Genomic DNA, 23139 nt, shown 5'->3' with positions numbered 1-23139 from the left:
GGCAATTTCTAAACTGCGACTGTGCCTTCATTGTTAATATCTCAGAGACATACTATACATCAAAATGTAGGTCTGGGTCTTGTGATTCTCACAATATAAAGCTCTTCACTGTAGGAATTATAGTTTTTAAAATACGACCGTTTGAAGATGGCAACCGCCAAAATACTCTGACCTGTGCAAGGCTGCAGCAGCAAGTGATGTCATAGACAAAGCCTTTTACACCTGCTAATTTTTTATAACTGTATGTTTTAATGTAACTGTGAAGCACTTTGGGCAACAACGTTGCAATTAAATGTGCTATATAAATAAATACTAACAGTTACTCCGTCCACTCTAGTTGTAGACTACTGATGGAGGCAAGAACACTTCACACAATTTCCCCAGAAATTGTAGCTTTTCTAGTTATTATTCTTATTATAGCCAAATTTGCCACCCTAACTCCTCCCACAGTTTTTACACTACATAGACAAAAATATACCAAAACGTGCAGATTGTTCCCGATCGGATTGCTATTACTTTGTGGAACGTTTCGCCGAATGGTTCACGGAATATCGTCGTTCTTGTGGCGAAATTTGTCCCATAGGAATGAATGGCAAAGCTAGAGTGGGAGCTGGCAAAAGCTGAAAAATCAGGACAGGATTTCTAAACTGCCACCACTCCCTCATTTTCAGGCCCACCTACACAAATCTTATATCAAAACGTTCAGCTATCCCTGCTGCCACTAGAAATGTCCACGGCTAAGCCATAGTCCTGATAGTTTTCACAATATGACCATTTGTTTGCAACTCACGCCTTCCATTGACATTCATTGAAACTCCACTCTGCAAAGCTCACATTTGAAGGGCAATTTCTAAACTGCGACTGTGCCTTCATTGTTAATATCTCAGAGACATACTATACATCAAAATGTAGGTCTGGGTCTTGTGATTCTCACAATATAAAGCTCTTCACTGTAGGATTTATAGTTTTTAAAATACGATCGTTTGAAGATGGCAACCGCCAAAATACTCTGACCTGTGCAAGGCTGCAGCAGCAAGTGATGTCATAGACAAAGCCTTTTACACCTGCTAATTTTTTATAACTGTATGTTTTAATGTAACTGTGAAGCACTTTGGGCAACAACATTGCAATTAAATGTGCTATATAAATAAATCATAACAGTTACTCCGCCCACTCCAGTTGTAGACTACTGATGGAGGCAAGAACACTTCACACAATTTCCCCAGAAATTGTAGCTTTTCTAGTTATTATTATTCTTATTATTCTTATTATAGCCAAATTTGCCACCCTAAGTCCTCCCACAGTTTTTACACTACATTGACAAAAATATACCAAAACGTGCAGATTGTTCCCGATCGGATTGCTATTACTTTGTAGAACGTTTCGCTGAATGGTTCACGGAATATCGTCGTTCTTGTGGCGAAATTTGTCCCATAGGAATGAATGGCAAAGCTAGAGTGGGAGCTGGCAAAAGCTGAAAAATCAGGACATGATTTCTAAACTGCCACCACTCCCTCATTTTCAGGCCCACCTACACAAATCTTATATCAAAACGTTCAGCTATCCCTGCTGCCACTAGAAATGTCCACGGCTAAGCCATAGTCCTGATAGTTTTCACAATATGACCATTTGTTTGCAACTCACGCCTTCCATTGACATTCATTGAAACTCCACTCTGCAAAGCTCACATTTGAAGGGCAATTTCTAAACTGCGACTGTGCCTTCATTGTTAATATCTCAGAGACATACTATACATCAAAATGTAGGTCTGGGTCTTGTGATTCTCACAATATAAAGCTCTTCACTGTAGGAATTATAGTTTTTAAAATACGATCGTTTGAAGATGGCAACCGCCAAAATACTCTGACCTGTGCAAGGCTGCAGCAGCAAGTGATGTCATAGACAAAGCCTTTTACACCTGCTAATTTTTTATAACTGTATGTTTTAATGTAACTGTGAAGCACTTTGGGCAACAACATTGCAATTAAATGTGCTATATAAATAAATCATAACAGTTACTCCGCCCACTCCAGTTGTAGACTACTGATGGAGGCAAGAACACTTCACACAATTTCCCCAGAAATTGTAGCTTTTCTAGTTATTATTATTATTCTTATTATAGCCAAATTTGCCACCCTAACTCCTCCCACAGTTTTTACACCACATAGACAAAAATATACCAAAACGTGCAGATTGTTCCCGATCGGATTGCTATTACTTTGTGGAACGTTTCGCCGAATGGTTCATGGAATATCGTCGTTCTTGTGGCGAAATTTGTCCCATAGGAATGAATGGCAAAGCTAGAGTGGGAGCTGGCAAAAGCTGAAAAATCAGGACATGATTTCTAAACTGCCACCACTCCCTCATTTTCAGGCCCACCTACACAAATCTTATATCAAAACGTTCAGCTATCCCTGCTGCCACTAAAAATGTCCACGGCTAAGCCATAGTCCTGATTGTTTTCACAATATGACCATTTGTTTGCAACTCACGCAGTCCATTGACATTCATTGAAACTCCACTCTGCAAAGCTCACATTTGAAGGGCAATTTCTAAACTGCGACTGTGCCTTCATTGTTAATATTGCAGAGACATACTATACATCAAAATGTAGGTCTGGGTCTTGTGATTCTCACAATATAAAGCTCTTCGCTGTAGGATTCATAGTTTTTAAAATACGACCGTTTGAAGATGGCAACCGCAAAAATACTCTGACCTGTGCAAGGCTGCAGAAGCAAGTGATGTCATAGACAGGGCCATTTGCACCTGCTAATGTTTTTATAACTGTATGTTTTAACCCCTTAAGGACACATGACATGTGTGACACGTCATGATTCCCTTTTATTCCAGAAGTTTGGTCCTTAAGGGGTTAATGTAACTGTGAAGAACTTTGGGCAACAATGTTGCAATTAAATGTGTTATATAAATAAATAATAACAGTTACTCCGCCCACTCCAGTTGTAGACTACTGGTGGAGGCAAGAACACTTCACACAATTTCCCCAGAAATTGTAGCTTTTCTAGTTAAGTGTTCTTGCATAGCAAGACCACTTAATGTTATCTCACATATATATTATTATTATTATTCTTATTATTCTTATTATAGCCAAATTTGCCACCCTAACTCCTCCCACAGTTTTTACACTACATAGACAAAAATATACCAAAACGTGCAGATTGTTCCCGATCGGATTGCTATTACTTTGTGGAACGTTTCGCCGAATGGTTCACGGAATATCGTCGTTCTTGTGGCGAAATTTGTCCCATAGGAATGAATGGCAAAGCTAGAGTGGGAGCTGGCAAAAGCTGAAAAACCAGGACATGATTTCTAAACTGCCACCACTCCCTCATTTTCAGGCCCACCTACACAAATCTTTTATCAAAACGTTCAGCTATCCCTGCTGCCACTAGAAATGTCCACGGCTAAGCCATAGTCCTGATAGTTTTCACAATATGACCATTTGTTTGCAACTCACGCAGTCCATTGACATTCATTGAAACTCCACTCTGCAAAGCTCACATTTGAAGGGCAATTTCTAAACTGCGACTGTGCCTTCATTGTTAATATTGCAGAGACATACTATACATCAAAATGTAGGTCTGGGTCTTGTGATTCTCACAATATAAAGCTCTTCGCTGTAGGATTCATAGTTTTTAAAATACGACCGTTTGAAGATGGCAACCGCAAAAATACTCTGACCTGTGCAAGGCTGCAGCAGCAAGTGATGTCATAGACAGGGCCATTTGCACCTGCTAATGTTTTTATAACTGTATGTTTTAACCCCTTAAGGACACATGACATGTGTGACACGTCATGATTCCCTTTTATTCCAGAAGTTTGGTCCTTAAGGGGTTAATGTAACTGTGAAGAACTTTGGGCAACAATGTTGCAATTAAATGTGTTATATAAATAAATAATAACAGTTACTCCGCCCACTCCAGTTGTAGACTACTGGTGGAGGCAAGAACACTTCACACAATTTCCCCAGAAATTGTAGCTTTTCTAGTTAAGTGTTCTTGCATAGCAAGACCACTTAATGTTATCTCACATATATATTATTATTATTATTCTTATTATTCTTATTATAGCCAAATTTGCCACCCTAACTCCTCCCACAGTTTTTACACTACATAGACAAAAATATACCAAAACGTGCAGATTGTTCCCGATCGGATTGCTATTACTTTGTGGAACGTTTCGCCGAATGGTTCACGGAATATCGTCGTTCTTGTGGCGAAATTTGTCCCATAGGAATGAATGGCAAAGCTAGAGTGGGAGCTGGCAAAAGCTGAAAAATCAGGACATGATTTCTAAACTGCCACCACTCCCTCATTTTCAGGCCCACCTACACAAATCTTATATCAAAACGTTCAGCTATCCCTGCTGCCACTAGAAATGTCCACGGCTAAGCCATAGTCCTGATAGTTTTCACAATATGACCATTTGTTTGCAACTCACGCCTTCCATTGACATTCATTGAAACTCCACTCTGCAAAGCTCACATTTGAAGGGCAATTTCTAAACTGCGACTGTGCCTTCATTGTTAATATCTCAGAGACATACTATACATCAAAATGTAGGTCTGGGTCTTGTGATTCTCACAATATAAAGCTCTTCACTGTAGGATTTATAGTTTTTAAAATACGATCGTTTGAAGATGGCAACCGCCAAAATACTCTGACCTGTGCAAGGCTGCAGCAGCAAGTGATGTCATAGACAAAGCCTTTTACACCTGCTAATTTTTTATAACTGTATGTTTTAATGTAACTGTGAAGCACTTTGGGCAACAACATTGCAATTAAATGTGCTATATAAATAAATCATAACAGTTACTCCGCCCACTCCAGTTGTAGACTACTGATGGAGGCAAGAACACTTCACACAATTTCCCCAGAAATTGTAGCTTTTCTAGTTATTATTATTATTCTTATTATAGCCAAATTTGCCACCCTAACTCCTCCCACAGTTTTTACACCACATAGACAAAAATATACCAAAACGTGCAGATTGTTCCCGATCGGATTGCTATTACTTTGTGGAACGTTTCGCCGAATGGTTCATGGAATATCGTCGTTCTTGTGGCGAAATTTGTCCCATAGGAATGAATGGCAAAGCTAGAGTGGGAGCTGGCAAAAGCTGAAAAATCAGGACATGATTTCTAAACTGCCACCACTCCCTCATTTTCAGGCCCACCTACACAAATCTTATATCAAAACGTTCAGCTATCCCTGCTGCCACTAAAAATGTCCACGGCTAAGCCATAGTCCTGATTGTTTTCACAATATGACCATTTGTTTGCAACTCACGCAGTCCATTGACATTCATTGAAACTCCACTCTGCAAAGCTCACATTTGAAGGGCAATTTCTAAACTGCGACTGTGCCTTCATTGTTAATATTGCAGAGACATACTATACATCAAAATGTAGGTCTGGGTCTTGTGATTCTCACAATATAAAGCTCTTCGCTGTAGGATTCATAGTTTTTAAAATACGACCGTTTGAAGATGGCAACCGCAAAAATACTCTGACCTGTGCAAGGCTGCAGCAGCAAGTGATGTCATAGACAGGGCCATTTGCACCTGCTAATGTTTTTATAACTGTATGTTTTAACCCCTTAAGGACACATGACATGTGTGACACGTCATGATTCCCTTTTATTCCAGAAGTTTGGTCCTTAAGAGGTTAATGTAACTGTGAAGAACTTTGGGCAACAATGTTGCAATTAAATGTGTTATATAAATAAATAATAACAGTTACTCCGCCCACTCCAGTTGTAGACTACTGGTGGAGGCAAGAACACTTCACACAATTTCCCCAGAAATTGTAGCTTTTCTAGTTAAGTGTTCTTGCATAGCAAGACCACTTAATGTTATCTCACATATATATTATTATTATTATTCTTATTATTCTTATTATAGCCAAATTTGCCACCCTAACTCCTCCCACAGTTTTTACACTACATAGACAAAAATATACCAAAACGTGCAGATTGTTCCCGATCGGATTGCTATTACTTTGTGGAACGTTTCGCCGAATGGTTCACGGAATATCGTCGTTCTTGTGGCGAAATTTGTCCCATAGGAATGAATGGCAAAGCTAGAGTGGGAGCTGGCAAAAGCTGAAAAACCAGGACATGATTTCTAAACTGCCACCACTCCCTCATTTTCAGGCCCACCTACACAAATCTTATATCAAAACGTTCAGCTATCCCTGCTGCCACTAGAAATGTCCACGGCTAAGCCATAGTCCTGATAGTTTTCACAATATGACCATTTGTTTGCAACTCACGCAGTCCATTGACATTCATTGAAACTCCACTCTGCAAAGCTCACATTTGAAGGGCAATTTCTAAACTGCGACTGTGCCTTCATTGTTAATATTGCAGAGACATACTATACATCAAAATGTAGGTCTGGGTCTTGTGATTCTCACAATATAAAGCTCTTCGCTGTAGGATTCATAGTTTTTAAAATACGACCGTTTGAAGATGGCAACCGCAAAAATACTCTGACCTGTGCAAGGCTGCAGCAGCAAGTGATGTCATAGACAGGGCCATTTGCACCTGCTAATGTTTTTATAACTGTATGTTTTAACCCCTTAAGGACACATGACATGTGTGACACGTCATGATTCCCTTTTATTCCAGAAGTTTGGTCCTTAAGGGGTTAATGTAACTGTGAAGAACTTTGGGCAACAATGTTGCAATTAAATGTGTTATATAAATAAATAATAACAGTTACTCCGCCCACTCCAGTTGTAGACTACTGGTGGAGGCAAGAACACTTCACACAATTTCCCCAGAAATTGTAGCTTTTCTAGTTAAGTGTTCTTGCATAGCAAGACCACTTAATGTTATCTCACATATATATTATTATTATTATTCTTATTATTCTTATTATAGCCAAATTTGCCACCCTAACTCCTCCCACAGTTTTTACACTACATAGACAAAAATATACCAAAACGTGCAGATTGTTCCCGATCGGATTGCTATTACTTTGTGGAACGTTTCGCCGAATGGTTCACGGAATATCGTCGTTCTTGTGGCGAAATTTGTCCCATAGGAATGAATGGCAAAGCTAGAGTGGGAGCTGGCAAAAGCTGAAAAATCAGGACATGATTTCTAAACTGCCACCACTCCCTCATTTTCAGGCCCACCTACACAAATCTTATATCAAAACGTTCAGCTATCCCTGCTGCCACTAGAAATGTCCACGGCTAAGCCATAGTCCTGATAGTTTTCACAATATGACCATTTGTTTGCAACTCACGCCTTCCATTGACATTCATTGAAACTCCACTCTGCAAAGCTCACATTTGAAGGGCAATTTCTAAACTGCGACTGTGCCTTCATTGTTAATATCTCAGAGACATACTATACATCAAAATGTAGGTCTGGGTCTTGTGATTCTCACAATATAAAGCTCTTCACTGTAGGATTTATAGTTTTTAAAATACGATCGTTTGAAGATGGCAACCGCCAAAATACTCTGACCTGTGCAAGGCTGCAGCAGCAAGTGATGTCATAGACAAAGCCTTTTACACCTGCTAATTTTTTATAACTGTATGTTTTAATGTAACTGTGAAGCACTTTGGGCAACAACATTGCAATTAAATGTGCTATATAAATAAATCAAAACAGTTACTCCGCCCACTCCAGTTGTAGACTACTGATGGAGGCAAGAACACTTCACACAATTTCCCCAGAAATTGTAGCTTTTCTAGTTATTATTATTATTCTTATTATAGCCAAATTTGCCACCCTAACTCCTCCCACAGTTTTTACACCACATAGACAAAAATATACCAAAACGTGCAGATTGTTCCCGATCGGATTGCTATTACTTTGTGGAACGTTTCGCCGAATGGTTCATGGAATATCGTCGTTCTTGTGGCGAAATTTGTCCCATAGGAATGAATGGCAAAGCTAGAGTGGGAGCTGGCAAAAGCTGAAAAATCAGGACATGATTTCTAAACTGCCACCACTCCCTCATTTTCAGGCCCACCTACACAAATCTTATATCAAAACGTTCAGCTATCCCTGCTGCCACTAAAAATGTCCACGGCTAAGCCATAGTCCTGATTGTTTTCACAATATGACCATTTGTTTGCAACTCACGCAGTCCATTGACATTCATTGAAACTCCACTCTGCAAAGCTCACATTTGAAGGGCAATTTCTAAACTGCGACTGTGCCTTCATTGTTAATATTGCAGAGACATACTATACATCAAAATGTAGGTCTGGGTCTTGTGATTCTCACAATATAAAGCTCTTCGCTGTAGGATTCATAGTTTTTAAAATACGACCGTTTGAAGATGGCAACCGCAAAAATACTCTGACCTGTGCAAGGCTGCAGCAGCAAGTGATGTCATAGACAGGGCCATTTGCACCTGCTAATGTTTTTATAACTGTATGTTTTAACCCCTTAAGGACACATGACATGTGTGACACGTCATGATTCCCTTTTATTCCAGAAGTTTGGTCCTTAAGGGGTTAATGTAACTGTGAAGAACTTTGGGCAACAATGTTGCAATTAAATGTGTTATATAAATAAATAATAACAGTTACTCCGCCCACTCCAGTTGTAGACTACTGGTGGAGGCAAGAACACTTCACACAATTTCCCCAGAAATTGTAGCTTTTCTAGTTAAGTGTTCTTGCATAGCAAGACCACTTAATGTTATCTCACATATATATTATTATTATTATTCTTATTATTCTTATTATAGCCAAATTTGCCACCCTAACTCCTCCCACAGTTTTTACACTACATAGACAAAAATATACCAAAACGTGCAGATTGTTCCCGATCGGATTGCTATTACTTTGTGGAACGTTTCGCCGAATGGTTCACGGAATATCGTCGTTCTTGTGGCGAAATTTGTCCCATAGGAATGAATGGCAAAGCTAGAGTGGGAGCTGGCAAAAGCTGAAAAACCAGGACATGATTTCTAAACTGCCACCACTCCCTCATTTTCAGGCCCACCTACACAAATCTTATATCAAAACGTTCAGCTATCCCTGCTGCCACTAAAAATGTCCACGGCTAAGCCATAGTCCTGATTGTTTTCACAATATGACCATTTGTTTGCAACTCACGCAGTCCATTGACATTCATTGAAACTCCACTCTGCAAAGCTCACATTTGAAGGGCAATTTCTAAACTGCGACTGTGCCTTCATTGTTAATATTGCAGAGACATACTATACATCAAAATGTAGGTCTGGGTCTTGTGATTCTCACAATATAAAGCTCTTCGCTGTAGGATTCATAGTTTTTAAAATACGACCGTTTGAAGATGGCAACCGCAAAAATACTCTGACCTGTGCAAGGCTGCAGCAGCAAGTGATGTCATAGACAGGGCCATTTGCACCTGCTAATGTTTTTATAACTGTATGTTTTAACCCCTTAAGGACACATGACATGTGTGACACGTCATGATTCCCTTTTATTCCAGAAGTTTGGTCCTTAAGGGGTTAATGTAACTGTGAAGAACTTTGGGCAACAATGTTGCAATTAAATGTGTTATATAAATAAATAATAACAGTTACTCCGCCCACTCCAGTTGTAGACTACTGGTGGAGGCAAGAACACTTCACACAATTTCCCCAGAAATTGTAGCTTTTCTAGTTAAGTGTTCTTGCATAGCAAGACCACTTAATGTTATCTCACATATATATTATTATTATTATTCTTATTATTCTTATTATAGCCAAATTTGCCACCCTAACTCCTCCCACAGTTTTTACACTACATAGACAAAAATATACCAAAACGTGCAGATTGTTCCCGATCGGATTGCTATTACTTTGTGGAACGTTTCGCCGAATGGTTCACGGAATATCGTCGTTCTTGTGGCGAAATTTGTCCCATAGGAATGAATGGCAAAGCTAGAGTGGGAGCTGGCAAAAGCTGAAAAACCAGGACATGATTTCTAAACTGCCACCACTCCCTCATTTTCAGGCCCACCTACACAAATCTTTTATCAAAACGTTCAGCTATCCCTGCTGCCACTAGAAATGTCCACGGCTAAGCCATAGTCCTGATAGTTTTCACAATATGACCATTTGTTTGCAACTCACGCAGTCCATTGACATTCATTGAAACTCCACTCTGCAAAGCTCACATTTGAAGGGCAATTTCTAAACTGCGACTGTGCCTTCATTGTTAATATTGCAGAGACATACTATACATCAAAATGTAGGTCTGGGTCTTGTGATTCTCACAATATAAAGCTCTTCGCTGTAGGATTCATAGTTTTTAAAATACGACCGTTTGAAGATGGCAACCGCAAAAATACTCTGACCTGTGCAAGGCTGCAGCAGCAAGTGATGTCATAGACAGGGCCATTTGCACCTGCTAATGTTTTTATAACTGTATGTTTTAACCCCTTAAGGACACATGACATGTGTGACACGTCATGATTCCCTTTTATTCCAGAAGTTTGGTCCTTAAGGGGTTAATGTAACTGTGAAGAACTTTGGGCAACAATGTTGCAATTAAATGTGTTATATAAATAAATAATAACAGTTACTCCGCCCACTCCAGTTGTAGACTACTGGTGGAGGCAAGAACACTTCACACAATTTCCCCAGAAATTGTAGCTTTTCTAGTTAAGTGTTCTTGCATAGCAAGACCACTTAATGTTATCTCACATATATATTATTATTATTATTCTTATTATTCTTATTATAGCCAAATTTGCCACCCTAACTCCTCCCACAGTTTTTACACTACATAGACAAAAATATACCAAAACGTGCAGATTGTTCCCGATCGGATTGCTATTACTTTGTGGAACGTTTCGCCGAATGGTTCACGGAATATCGTCGTTCTTGTGGCGAAATTTGTCCCATAGGAATGAATGGCAAAGCTAGAGTGGGAGCTGGCAAAAGCTGAAAAATCAGGACATGATTTCTAAACTGCCACCACTCCCTCATTTTCAGGCCCACCTACACAAATCTTATATCAAAACGTTCAGCTATCCCTGCTGCCACTAGAAATGTCCACGGCTAAGCCATAGTCCTGATAGTTTTCACAATATGACCATTTGTTTGCAACTCACGCCTTCCATTGACATTCATTGAAACTCCACTCTGCAAAGCTCACATTTGAAGGGCAATTTCTAAACTGCGACTGTGCCTTCATTGTTAATATCTCAGAGACATACAATACATCAAAATGTAGGTCTGGGTCTTGTGATTCTCACAATATAAAGCTCTTCACTGTAGGATTTATAGTTTTTAAAATACGATCGTTTGAAGATGGCAACCGCCAAAATACTCTGACCTGTGCAAGGCTGCAGCAGCAAGTGATGTCATAGACAAAGCCTTTTACACCTGCTAATTTTTTATAACTGTATGTTTTAATGTAACTGTGAAGCACTTTGGGCAACAACATTGCAATTAAATGTGCTATATAAATAAATCATAACAGTTACTCCGCCCACTCCAGTTGTAGACTACTGATGGAGGCAAGAACACTTCACACAATTTCCCCAGAAATTGTAGCTTTTCTAGTTATTATTATTATTCTTATTATAGCCAAATTTGCCACCCTAACTCCTCCCACAGTTTTTACACCACATAGACAAAAATATACCAAAACGTGCAGATTGTTCCCGATCGGATTGCTATTACTTTGTGGAACGTTTCGCCGAATGGTTCATGGAATATCGTCGTTCTTGTGGCGAAATTTGTCCCATAGGAATGAATGGCAAAGCTAGAGTGGGAGCTGGCAAAAGCTGAAAAATCAGGACATGATTTCTAAACTGCCACCACTCCCTCATTTTCAGGCCCACCTACACAAATCTTATATCAAAACGTTCAGCTATCCCTGCTGCCACTAAAAATGTCCACGGCTAAGCCATAGTCCTGATTGTTTTCACAATATGACCATTTGTTTGCAACTCACGCAGTCCATTGACATTCATTGAAACTCCACTCTGCAAAGCTCACATTTGAAGGGCAATTTCTAAACTGCGACTGTGCCTTCATTGTTAATATTGCAGAGACATACTATACATCAAAATGTAGGTCTGGGTCTTGTGATTCTCACAATATAAAGCTCTTCGCTGTAGGATTCATAGTTTTTAAAATACGACCGTTTGAAGATGGCAACCGCAAAAATACTCTGACCTGTGCAAGGCTGCAGCAGCAAGTGATGTCATAGACAGGGCCATTTGCACCTGCTAATGTTTTTATAACTGTATGTTTTAACCCCTTAAGGACACATGACATGTGTGACACGTCATGATTCCCTTTTATTCCAGAAGTTTGGTCCTTAAGGGGTTAATGTAACTGTGAAGAACTTTGGGCAACAATGTTGCAATTAAATGTGTTATATAAATAAATAATAACAGTTACTCCGCCCACTCCAGTTGTAGACTACTGGTGGAGGCAAGAACACTTCACACAATTTCCCCAGAAATTGTAGCTTTTCTAGTTAAGTGTTCTTGCATAGCAAGACCACTTAATGTTATCTCACATATATATTATTATTATTATTCTTATTATTCTTATTATAGCCAAATTTGCCACCCTAACTCCTCCCACAGTTTTTACACTACATAGACAAAAATATACCAAAACGTGCAGATTGTTCCCGATCGGATTGCTATTACTTTGTGGAACGTTTCGCCGAATGGTTCACGGAATATCGTCGTTCTTGTGGCGAAATTTGTCCCATAGGAATGAATGGCAAAGCTAGAGTGGGAGCTGGCAAAAGCTGAAAAACCAGGACATGATTTCTAAACTGCCACCACTCCCTCATTTTCAGGCCCACCTACACAAATCTTATATCAAAACGTTCAGCTATCCCTGCTGCCACTAGAAATGTCCACGGCTAAGCCATAGTCCTGATAGTTTTCACAATATGACCATTTGTTTGCAACTCACGCAGTCCATTGACATTCATTGAAACTCCACTCTGCAAAGCTCACATTTGAAGGGCAATTTCTAAACTGCGACTGTGCCTTCATTGTTAATATTGCAGAGACATACTATACATCAAAATGTAGGTCTGGGTCTTGTGATTCTCACAATATAAAGCTCTTCGCTGTAGGATTCATAGTTTTTAAAATACGACCGTTTGAAGATGGCAACCGCAAAAATACTCTGACCTGTGCAAGGCTGCAGCAGCAAGTGATGTCATAGACAGGGCCATTTGCACCTGCTAATGTTTTTATAACTGTATGTTTTAACCCCTTAAGGACACATGACATGTGTGACACGTCATGATTCCCTTTTATTCCAGAAGTTTGGTCCTTAAGGGGTTAATGTAACTGTGAAGAACTTTGGGCAACAATGTTGCAATTAAATGTGTTATATAAATAAATAATAACAGTTACTCCGCCCACTCCAGTTGTAGACTACTGGTGGAGGCAAGAACACTTCACACAATTTCCCCAGAAATTGTAGCTTTTCTAGTTAAGTGTTCTTGCATAGCAAGACCACTTAATGTTATCTCACATATATATTATTATTATTATTCTTATTATTCTTATTATAGCCAAATTTGCCACCCTAACTCCTCCCACAGTTTTTACACTACATAGACAAAAATATACCAAAACGTGCAGATTGTTCCCGATCGGATTGCTATTACTTTGTGGAACGTTTCGCCGAATGGTTCACGGAATATCGTCGTTCTTGTGGCGAAATTTGTCCCATAGGAATGAATGGCAAAGCTAGAGTGGGAGCTGGCAAAAGCTGAAAAATCAGGACATGATTTCTAAACTGCCACCACTCCCTCATTTTCAGGCCCACCTACACAAATCTTATATCAAAACGTTCAGCTATCCCTGCTGCCACTAGAAATGTCCACGGCTAAGCCATAGTCCTGATAGTTTTCACAATATGACCATTTGTTTGCAACTCACGCCTTCCATTGACATTCATTGAAACTCCACTCTGCAAAGCTCACATTTGAAGGGCAATTTCTAAACTGCGACTGTGCCTTCATTGTTAATATCTCAGAGACATACTATACATCAAAATGTAGGTCTGGGTCTTGTGATTCTCACAATATAAAGCTCTTCACTGTAGGATTTATAGTTTTTAAAATACGATCGTTTGAAGATGGCAACCGCCAAAATACTCTGACCTGTGCAAGGCTGCAGCAGCAAGTGATGTCATAGACAAAGCCTTTTACACCTGCTAATTTTTTATAACTGTATGTTTTAATGTAACTGTGAAGCACTTTGGGCAACAACATTGCAATTAAATGTGCTATATAAATAAATCATAACAGTTACTCCGCCCACTCCAGTTGTAGACTACTGATGGAGGCAAGAACACTTCACACAATTTCCCCAGAAATTGTAGCTTTTCTAGTTATTATTATTATTCTTATTATAGCCAAATTTGCCACCCTAACTCCTCCCACAGTTTTTACACCACATAGACAAAAATATACCAAAACGTGCAGATTGTTCCCGATCGGATTGCTATTACTTTGTGGAACGTTTCGCCGAATGGTTCATGGAATATCGTCGTTCTTGTGGCGAAATTTGTCCCATAGGAATGAATGGCAAAGCTAGAGTGGGAGCTGGCAAAAGCTGAAAAATCAGGACATGATTTCTAAACTGCCACCACTCCCTCATTTTCAGGCCCACCTACACAAATCTTATATCAAAACGTTCAGCTATCCCTGCTGCCACTAAAAATGTCCACGGCTAAGCCATAGTCCTGATTGTTTTCACAATATGACCATTTGTTTGCAACTCACGCAGTCCATTGACATTCATTGAAACTCCACTCTGCAAAGCTCACATTTGAAGGGCAATTTCTAAACTGCGACTGTGCCTTCATTGTTAATATTGCAGAGACATACTATACATCAAAATGTAGGTCTGGGTCTTGTGATTCTCACAATATAAAGCTCTTCGCTGTAGGATTCATAGTTTTTAAAATACGACCGTTTGAAGATGGCAACCGCAAAAATACTCTGACCTGTGCAAGGCTGCAGCAGCAAGTGATGTCATAGACAGGGCCATTTGCACCTGCTAATGTTTTTATAACTGTATGTTTTAACCCCTTAAGGACACATGACATGTGTGACACGTCATGATTCCCTTTTATTCCAGAAGTTTGGTCCTTAAGGGGTTAATGTAACTGTGAAGAACTTTGGGCAACAATGTTGCAATTAAATGTGTTATATAAATAAATAATAACAGTTACTCCGCCCACTCCAGTTGTAGACTACTGGTGGAGGCAAGAACACTTCACACAATTTCCCCAGAAATTGTAGCTTTTCTAGTTAAGTGTTCTTGCATAGCAAGACCACTTAATGTTATCTCACATATATATTATTATTATTATTCTTATTATTCTTATTATAGCCAAATTTGCCACCCTAACTCCTCCCACAGTTTTTACACTACATAGACAAAAATATACCAAAACGTGCAGATTGTTCCCGATCGGATTGCTATTACTTTGTGGAACGTTTCGCCGAATGGTTCACGGAATATCGTCGTTCTTGTGGCGAAATTTGTCCCATAGGAATGAATGGCAAAGCTAGAGTGGGAGCTGGCAAAAGCTGAAAAACCAGGACATGATTTCTAAACTGCCACCACTCCCTCATTTTCAGGCCCACCTACACAAATCTTATATCAAAACGTTCAGCTATCCCTGCTGCCACTAAAAATGTCCACGGCTAAGCCATAGTCCTGATTGTTTTCACAATATGACCATTTGTTTGCAACTCACGCAGTCCATTGACATTCATTGAAACTCCACTCTGCAAAGCTCACATTTGAAGGGCAATTTCTAAACTGCGACTGTGCCTTCATTGTTAATATTGCAGAGACATACTATACATCAAAATGTAGGTCTGGGTCTTGTGATTCTCACAATATAAAGCTCTTCGCTGTAGGATTCATAGTTTTTAAAATACGACCGTTTGAAGATGGCAACCGCAAAAATACTCTGACCTGTGCAAGGCTGCAGCAGCAAGTGATGTCATAGACAGGGCCATTTGCACCTGCTAATGTTTTTATAACTGTATGTTTTAACCCCTTAAGGACACATGACATGTGTGACACGTCATGATTCCCTTTTATTCCAGAAGTTTGGTCCTTAAGGGGTTAATGTAACTGTGAAGAACTTTGGGCAACAATGTTGCAATTAAATGTGTTATATAAATAAATAATAACAGTTACTCCGCCCACTCCAGTTGTAGACTACTGGTGGAGGCAAGAACACTTCACACAATTTCCCCAGAAATTGTAGCTTTTCTAGTTAAGTGTTCTTGCATAGCAAGACCACTTAATGTTATCTCACATATATATTATTATTATTATTCTTATTATTCTTATTATAGCCAAATTTGCCACCCTAACTCCTCCCACAGTTTTTACACTACATAGACAAAAATATACCAAAACGTGCAGATTGTTCCCGATCGGATTGCTATTACTTTGTGGAACGTTTCGCCGAATGGTTCACGGAATATCGTCGTTCTTGTGGCGAAATTTGTCCCATAGGAATGAATGGCAAAGCTAGAGTGGGAGCTGGCAAAAGCTGAAAAACCAGGACATGATTTCTAAACTGCCACCACTCCCTCATTTTCAGGCCCACCTACACAAATCTTATATCAAAACGTTCAGCTATCCCTGCTGCCACTAGAAATGTCCACGGCTAAGCCATAGTCCTGATAGTTTTCACAATATGACCATTTGTTTGCAACTCACGCAGTCCATTGACATTCATTGAAACTCCACTCTGCAAAGCTCACATTTGAAGGGCAATTTCTAAACTGCGACTGTGCCTTCATTGTTAATATTGCAGAGACATACTATACATCAAAATGTAGGTCTGGGTCTTGTGATTCTCACAATATAAAGCTCTTCGCTGTAGGATTCATAGTTTTTAAAATACGACCGTTTGAAGATGGCAACCGCAAAAATACTCTGACCTGTGCAAGGCTGCAGCAGCAAGTGATGTCATAGACAGGGCCATTTGCACCTGCTAATGTTTTTATAACTGTATGTTTTAACCCCTTAAGGACACATGACATGTGTGACACGTCATGATTCCCTTTTATTCCAGAAGTTTGGTCCTTAAGGGGTTAATGTAACTGTGAAGAACTTTGGGCAACAATGTTGCAATTAAATGTGTTATATAAATAAATAATAACAGTTACTCCGCCCACTCCAGTTGTAGACTACTGGTGGAGGCAAGAACACTTCACACAATTTCCCCAGAAATTGTAGCTTTTCTAGTTAAGTGTTCTTGCATAGCAAGACCACTTAATGTTATCTCACATATATATTATTATTATTATTCTTATTATTCTTATTATAGCCAAATTTGCCACCCTAACTCCTCCCACAGTTTTTACACTACATAGACAAAAATATACCAAAACGTGCAGATTGTTCCCGATCGGATTGCTATTACTTTGTGGAACGTTTCGCCGAATGGTTCACGGAATATCGTCGTTCTTGTGGCGAAATTTGTACCATAGGAATGAATGGCAAAGCTAGAGTGGGAGCTGGCAAAAGCTGAAAAATCAGGACATGATTTCTAAACTGCCACCACTCCCTCATTTTCAGGCCCACCTACACAAATCTTATATCAAAACGTTCAGCTATCCCTGCTGCCACTAGAAATGTCCACGGCTAAGCCATAGTCCTGATAGTTTTCACAATATGACCATTTGTTTGCAACTCACGCAGTCCATTGACATTCATTGAAACTCCACTCTGCAAAGCTCACATTTGAAGGGCAATATCGAAACTGCGACTGTGCCTTCATTGTTAATATCTCAGAGACATACTATACATCAAAATGTAGGTCTGGGTCTTGTGATTCTCACAATATAAAGCTCTTCACTGTAGGATTTATAGTTTTTAAAATACGACCGTTTGAAGATGGCAACCGCCAAAATACTCTGATCTGTGCAAGGCTGCAGCAGCAAGTGATGTCATAGACAAAGCCTTTTACACCTGCTAATTTTTTATAACTGTATGTTTTAATGTAACTGTGAAGCACTTTGGGCAACAACATTGCAATTAAATGTGCTATATAAATAAATACTAACAGTTACTCCGCCCACTCTAGTTGTAGACTACTGATGGAGGCAAGAACACTTCACACAATTTCCCCAGAAATTGTAGCTTTTCTAGTTATTATTATTATTATTATAGCCAAATTTGCCACCCTAACTCCTCCCACAGTTTTTACACTACATAGACAAAAATTTACCAAAACGTGCAGATTGTTCCCGATCGCGTTGCTATTACTTTTTGGAACATTTCGCTGAATGGTTCTCGGAATATCGTGGTTCTTGTGGCGAAATTTGTCCCATAGGAATGAATGGCAAAGCTAGAGTGGGAGCTGGCAAAAGCTGAAAAATCAGGACATGATTTCTAAACTGCCACTACTCCCTCATTTTCAAGCCCACCTACACAAATCTTATATCAAAACGTTCAGCTATCCCTGCTGCCACTAAAAATGTCCACAGCTAAGCCATAGTCCTGATTGTTTTCGCAACATGACCATTTGTTTGCAACTCACGCAGTCCATTGACATTCATTAAAACGCCACTCTGCAAAGCTCACATTTGAAGGGCAATTTCTAAACTGCGACTGTGCCTTCATTGTTAATATCTCAGAGACATACTATACATCAAAATGTAGGTCTGGGTCTTGTGATTCTCACAATATAAAGCTCTTCACTGTAGGATTTATAGTTTTTAAAATACGACCGTTTGAAGATGGCAACCGCAAAAATACTCTGACCTGTGCAAGGCTGCAGCAGCAAGTGATGTCATAGACAGGGCCATTTGCACCTGCTAATGTTTTTATAACTGTATGTTTTAATGTAACTGTGCAACAACGTTGCAATTAAATGTGCTATATAAATAAATAACAGTTACTCCGCCCACTCCAGTTGTATACTACTGGTGGAGGCAAGAACACTTCACAATTTCCCCAGAAATTGTAGCTTTTCTAGTTATTATTATTCTTATTATAGCCAAATTTGCCACCCTAACTCCTCCCACAGTTTTTACACTACATAGACAAAAATTTACCAAAACGTGCAGATTGTTCCTGATCGCGTTGCTATTACTTTGTGGAACTTTTCGCTGAATGGTTCTCGGAATATCGTCGTTCTTGTGGCGAAATTTGTCCCATAGGAATGAATGGCAAAGCTAGAGTGGGAGCTGGCAAAAGCTGAAAAATCAGGACATGATTTCTAAACTGCCACTACTCCCTCATTTTCAAGCCCACCTACACAAATCTTATATCAAAACGTTCAGCTATCCCTGCTGCCACTAGAAATGTCCACGGCTAAGCCATAGTCCTGATAGTTTTCACAATATGACCATTTGTTTGCAACTCACGCCTTCCATTGACATTCATTGAAACTCCACTCTGCAAAGCTCACATTTGAAGGGCAATTTCTAAACTGCGACTGTGCCTTCATTGTTAATATCTCAGAGACATACTATACATCAAAATGTAGGTCTGGGTCTTGTGATTCTCACAATATAAAGCTCTTCACTTTAGGATTTATAGTTTTAAAAATATGACTGTTTGAAGATGGCAACCGCAAAAATACTCTGACCTGTGCCAGGCTGCAGCAGCAAGTGATGTCATAGACAAAGCCTTTTACACCTGCTAATGTTTTTATAACTGTATGTTTTAATGTAACTGTGAAGCACTTTGGGCAACAACATTGCAATTAAATGTGCTATATAAATAAATAATAATAATTACTCCACCCACTCCAGTTGTAGACTACTGGTGGAGGCAAGAACACTTCACAATTTCCCCAGAAATTGTAGCTTTTCTAGTTATTATTATTCTTATTATAGCCAAATTTGCCACCCTAACTCCTCCCACAGTTTTTATACTACATAGACGAAAATTTACCAAAACGTGCAGATTGTTCCCGATCGGATTGCTATTACTTTGTGGAACGTTTCGCCGAATGGTTCACGGAATATCGTCGTTCTTGTGGCGAAATTTGTCCCATAGGAATGAATGGCAAAGCTAGAGTGGGAGCTGGCAACAGCTGAAAAATCAGGACATGATTTCTAAACTGCCACCACTCCCTCATTTTCAGGCCCACCTACACAAATCTTATATCAAAACGTTCAGCTATCCCTGCTGCCACTAAAAATGTCCACAGCTAAGCCATAGTCCTGATTGTTTTCGCAACATGACCATTTGTTTGCAACTCACGCAGTCCATTGACATTCATTAAAACGCCACTCTGCAAAGCTCACATTTGAAGGGCAATTTCTAAACTGCGACTGTGCCTTCATTGTTAATATCTCAGAGACATACTATACATCAAAATGTAGGTCTGGGTCTTGTGATTCTCACAATATAAAGCTCTTCACTGTAGGATTTATAGTTTTTAAAATACGACCGTTTGAAGATGGCAACCGCAAAAATACTCTGACCTGTGCAAGGCTGCAGCAGCAAGTGATGTCATAGACAGGGCCATTTGCACCTGCTAATGTTTTTATAACTGTATGTTTTAATGTAACTGTGCAACAACGTTGCAATTAAATGTGCTATATAAATAAATAACAGTTACTCCGCCCACTCCAGTTGTATACTACTGGTGGAGGCAAGAACACTTCACAATTTCCCCAGAAATTGTAGCTTTTCTAGTTATTATTATTCTTATTATAGCCAAATTTGCCACCCTAACTCCTCCCACAGTTTTTACACTACATAGACAAAAATTTACCAAAACGTGCAGATTGTTCCCGATCGCGTTGCTATTACTTTGTGGAACGTTTCGCTGAATGGTTCTCGGAATATCGTCGTTCTTGTGGCGAAATTTGTCCCATAGGAATGAATGGCAAAGCTAGAGTGGGAGCTGGCAAAAGCTGAAAAATCAGGACATGATTTCTAAACTGCCACTACTCCCTCATTTTCAAGCCCACCTACACAAATCTTATATCAAAACGTTCAGCTATCCCTGCTGCCACTAAAAATGTCCACAGCTAAGCCATAGTCCTGATTGTTTTCGCAACATGACCATTTGTTTGCAACTCACGCAGTCCATTGACATTCATTAAAACGCCACTCTGCAAAGCTCACATTTGAAGGGCAATTTCTAAACTGCGACTGTGCCTTCATTGTTAATATCTCAGAGACATACTATACATCAAAATGTAGGTCTGGGTCTTGTGATTCTCACAATATAAAGCTCTTCACTGTAGGATTTATAGTTTTTAAAATACGACCATTTGAAGATACCGGTCTTTAACCCCTTAAGGACACATGACATGTGTGACATGTCATGATTCCCTTTTATTTCAGAAGTTTGGTCCTTAAGGGGTTAACTCAATTATCTCCCAGGCACAGATATTTGTGGGAGGGGCTTGTCTTGCATTGGATGGAGACCCCATGCTTGGGGCAGTGTATAAAAGCAGGTAGCTTGGCTATAATAAAGCAGTTCCTTTACACCCTTCACTCAGTTTTGGCTAGTGTTTGGATCAGCTATACTCTCCGCAGGAGAGCTTAATCACTTGAATCTGTACCCAGGATCCTGTTCCAGGGCGGGAAGCGACGGAGAGACCCCAGCCAAGCATGCGGCGGCTAGGGGCTGAAGCACTCCTGTGTCCCGGAGGAGAGCTAGGAAGCAAGCTTGACAGAGGTACCCAGTTGGGGTGCCAGTCGGTCCATCACACTTCCTACCAAGAGATCTATCTTCCAAGCAAAAAGATTGGCTAATTTTAACTACAGATGCCTCTCAGCTAGGTTGGGTGGCGCATCTTCAATCTCATATGTGCCAAGCAGTCTGGTCTGCAAAAGACTCTTACCGATCATCAAATTTCAGGGAATTGAAGGCAGTTTTCAACTCCCTGTGGCATTTTCATCTGCTGAGCTGCTACATGGTCAACTTTTCACACATTAATGAAACACTACAGGATAGACATTCTCATCCTCAGATGCTGGTTTTGGGTGAAAGGTGCTCCAAGCCATAGTTTTATGAATTCCTGCCATTTTTTGATTGTTGATCTTGCTATATCCCATTTGTATACTGCCACAATATGTTAGGAAAAACAGCCATTTTTACTTATTGCAAATTCCTTAATTACAATACAATATCCCTTCTTTTTTTGTATAATAAGTTATATTTTGGTATTTCATTGATATGAACTAAGCTAGTTGGTCACTCGTTGGGCTATATAGGGGAAGTGCATATTTAAAACTTTTTATTATTTTTTTAGACTACTTGTCTTAGAATGAGGAAATACTTGTGTACTGTCACCATATTAAGGAAAAAAGAATTTATGGTACATAAACATTTCTGTTTTCCCATGACAGGGTGTTGCAGTGGATGTGATCTACTTGGATTTTGCCAAGGCATTTTATACGGTTCCTCACAATAGGTTAGTCTTCAAACTAACAGAAATCGGTCTAGACGAAAATGCTTGTTCTTGGGTAGAACATTGGCTTAAAGGGACACTATAGTCACCTGAAGAACTTTAGCTTAATGAAGCAGTTTTGGTGTATAGAACATGCCCCTGCAGCCTCACTGCTCAATCCTCTGCCATTTAGGAGTTAGATCACTTTGTTTATGAACCCTAGTCACACCCCCCTGCATGTGACTTACACAGCCTTCCATAAACACTTCCTGTACAGAGAGCCCTATTTAGGCTTTCTTTATTGAAAGTTCTGTTTAATTAAGATTTTTTTATCCCCTGCTATGATAATAACTTGCTAGACCCTGCAAGAGCCTCATGTATGTGATTAAAGTTCAATTTAGAGATTGAGATACAATTATTTAAGGTAAATTACATCTGTTTGAAAGTGAAACCAGTTATTTTTTTCATGCAGGCTCTGTCAGTCATAGCCAGGGGAGGTGTGGCTAGGGCTGCATAAACAGAAACAAAGTGATTTAACTCCTAAATGACAGTGAATTGAGCAGTGAAATTGCAGGGGAATGATCTATACACTAAAACTGCTTTATTTAGCTAAAGTAATTTAGGTGACTATAGTGTTCCTTTAAGGATAGAGTACAAAGAGTTGTCATTAATGGTAAATTTTCAAGCTGGACAGAGGTGGCAAGTGGTGTCCCTCAGGGTACTCTTCTGGGACTGCTTCTGTTTAACATATTTATAAATGATCTTGAAGACAGCATTGAAAGTCATGTGTCAGT

At 39.5% G+C, this 23139-nt stretch overlaps 1 protein-coding gene across 2 annotated transcripts in view; it reads right to left on the bottom strand.

Moving 5' to 3' along the window:
* ABHD1 (abhydrolase domain containing 1) overlaps positions 1-23139 on the bottom strand; it is a 161825-nt gene that overhangs the window by 22749 nt on the left and 115937 nt on the right. The window lies entirely within an intron of this gene.

The sequence above is a fragment of the Pelobates fuscus genome, chromosome 2, assembly GCF_036172605.1.
Source record: "Pelobates fuscus isolate aPelFus1 chromosome 2, aPelFus1.pri, whole genome shotgun sequence".
Lineage (NCBI taxonomy): Eukaryota > Metazoa > Chordata > Amphibia > Anura > Pelobatidae > Pelobates > Pelobates fuscus.
The sequence above is the reverse complement of the archived record's forward strand: the minus strand, read 5'-3'. Positions and strand labels throughout refer to the sequence as shown.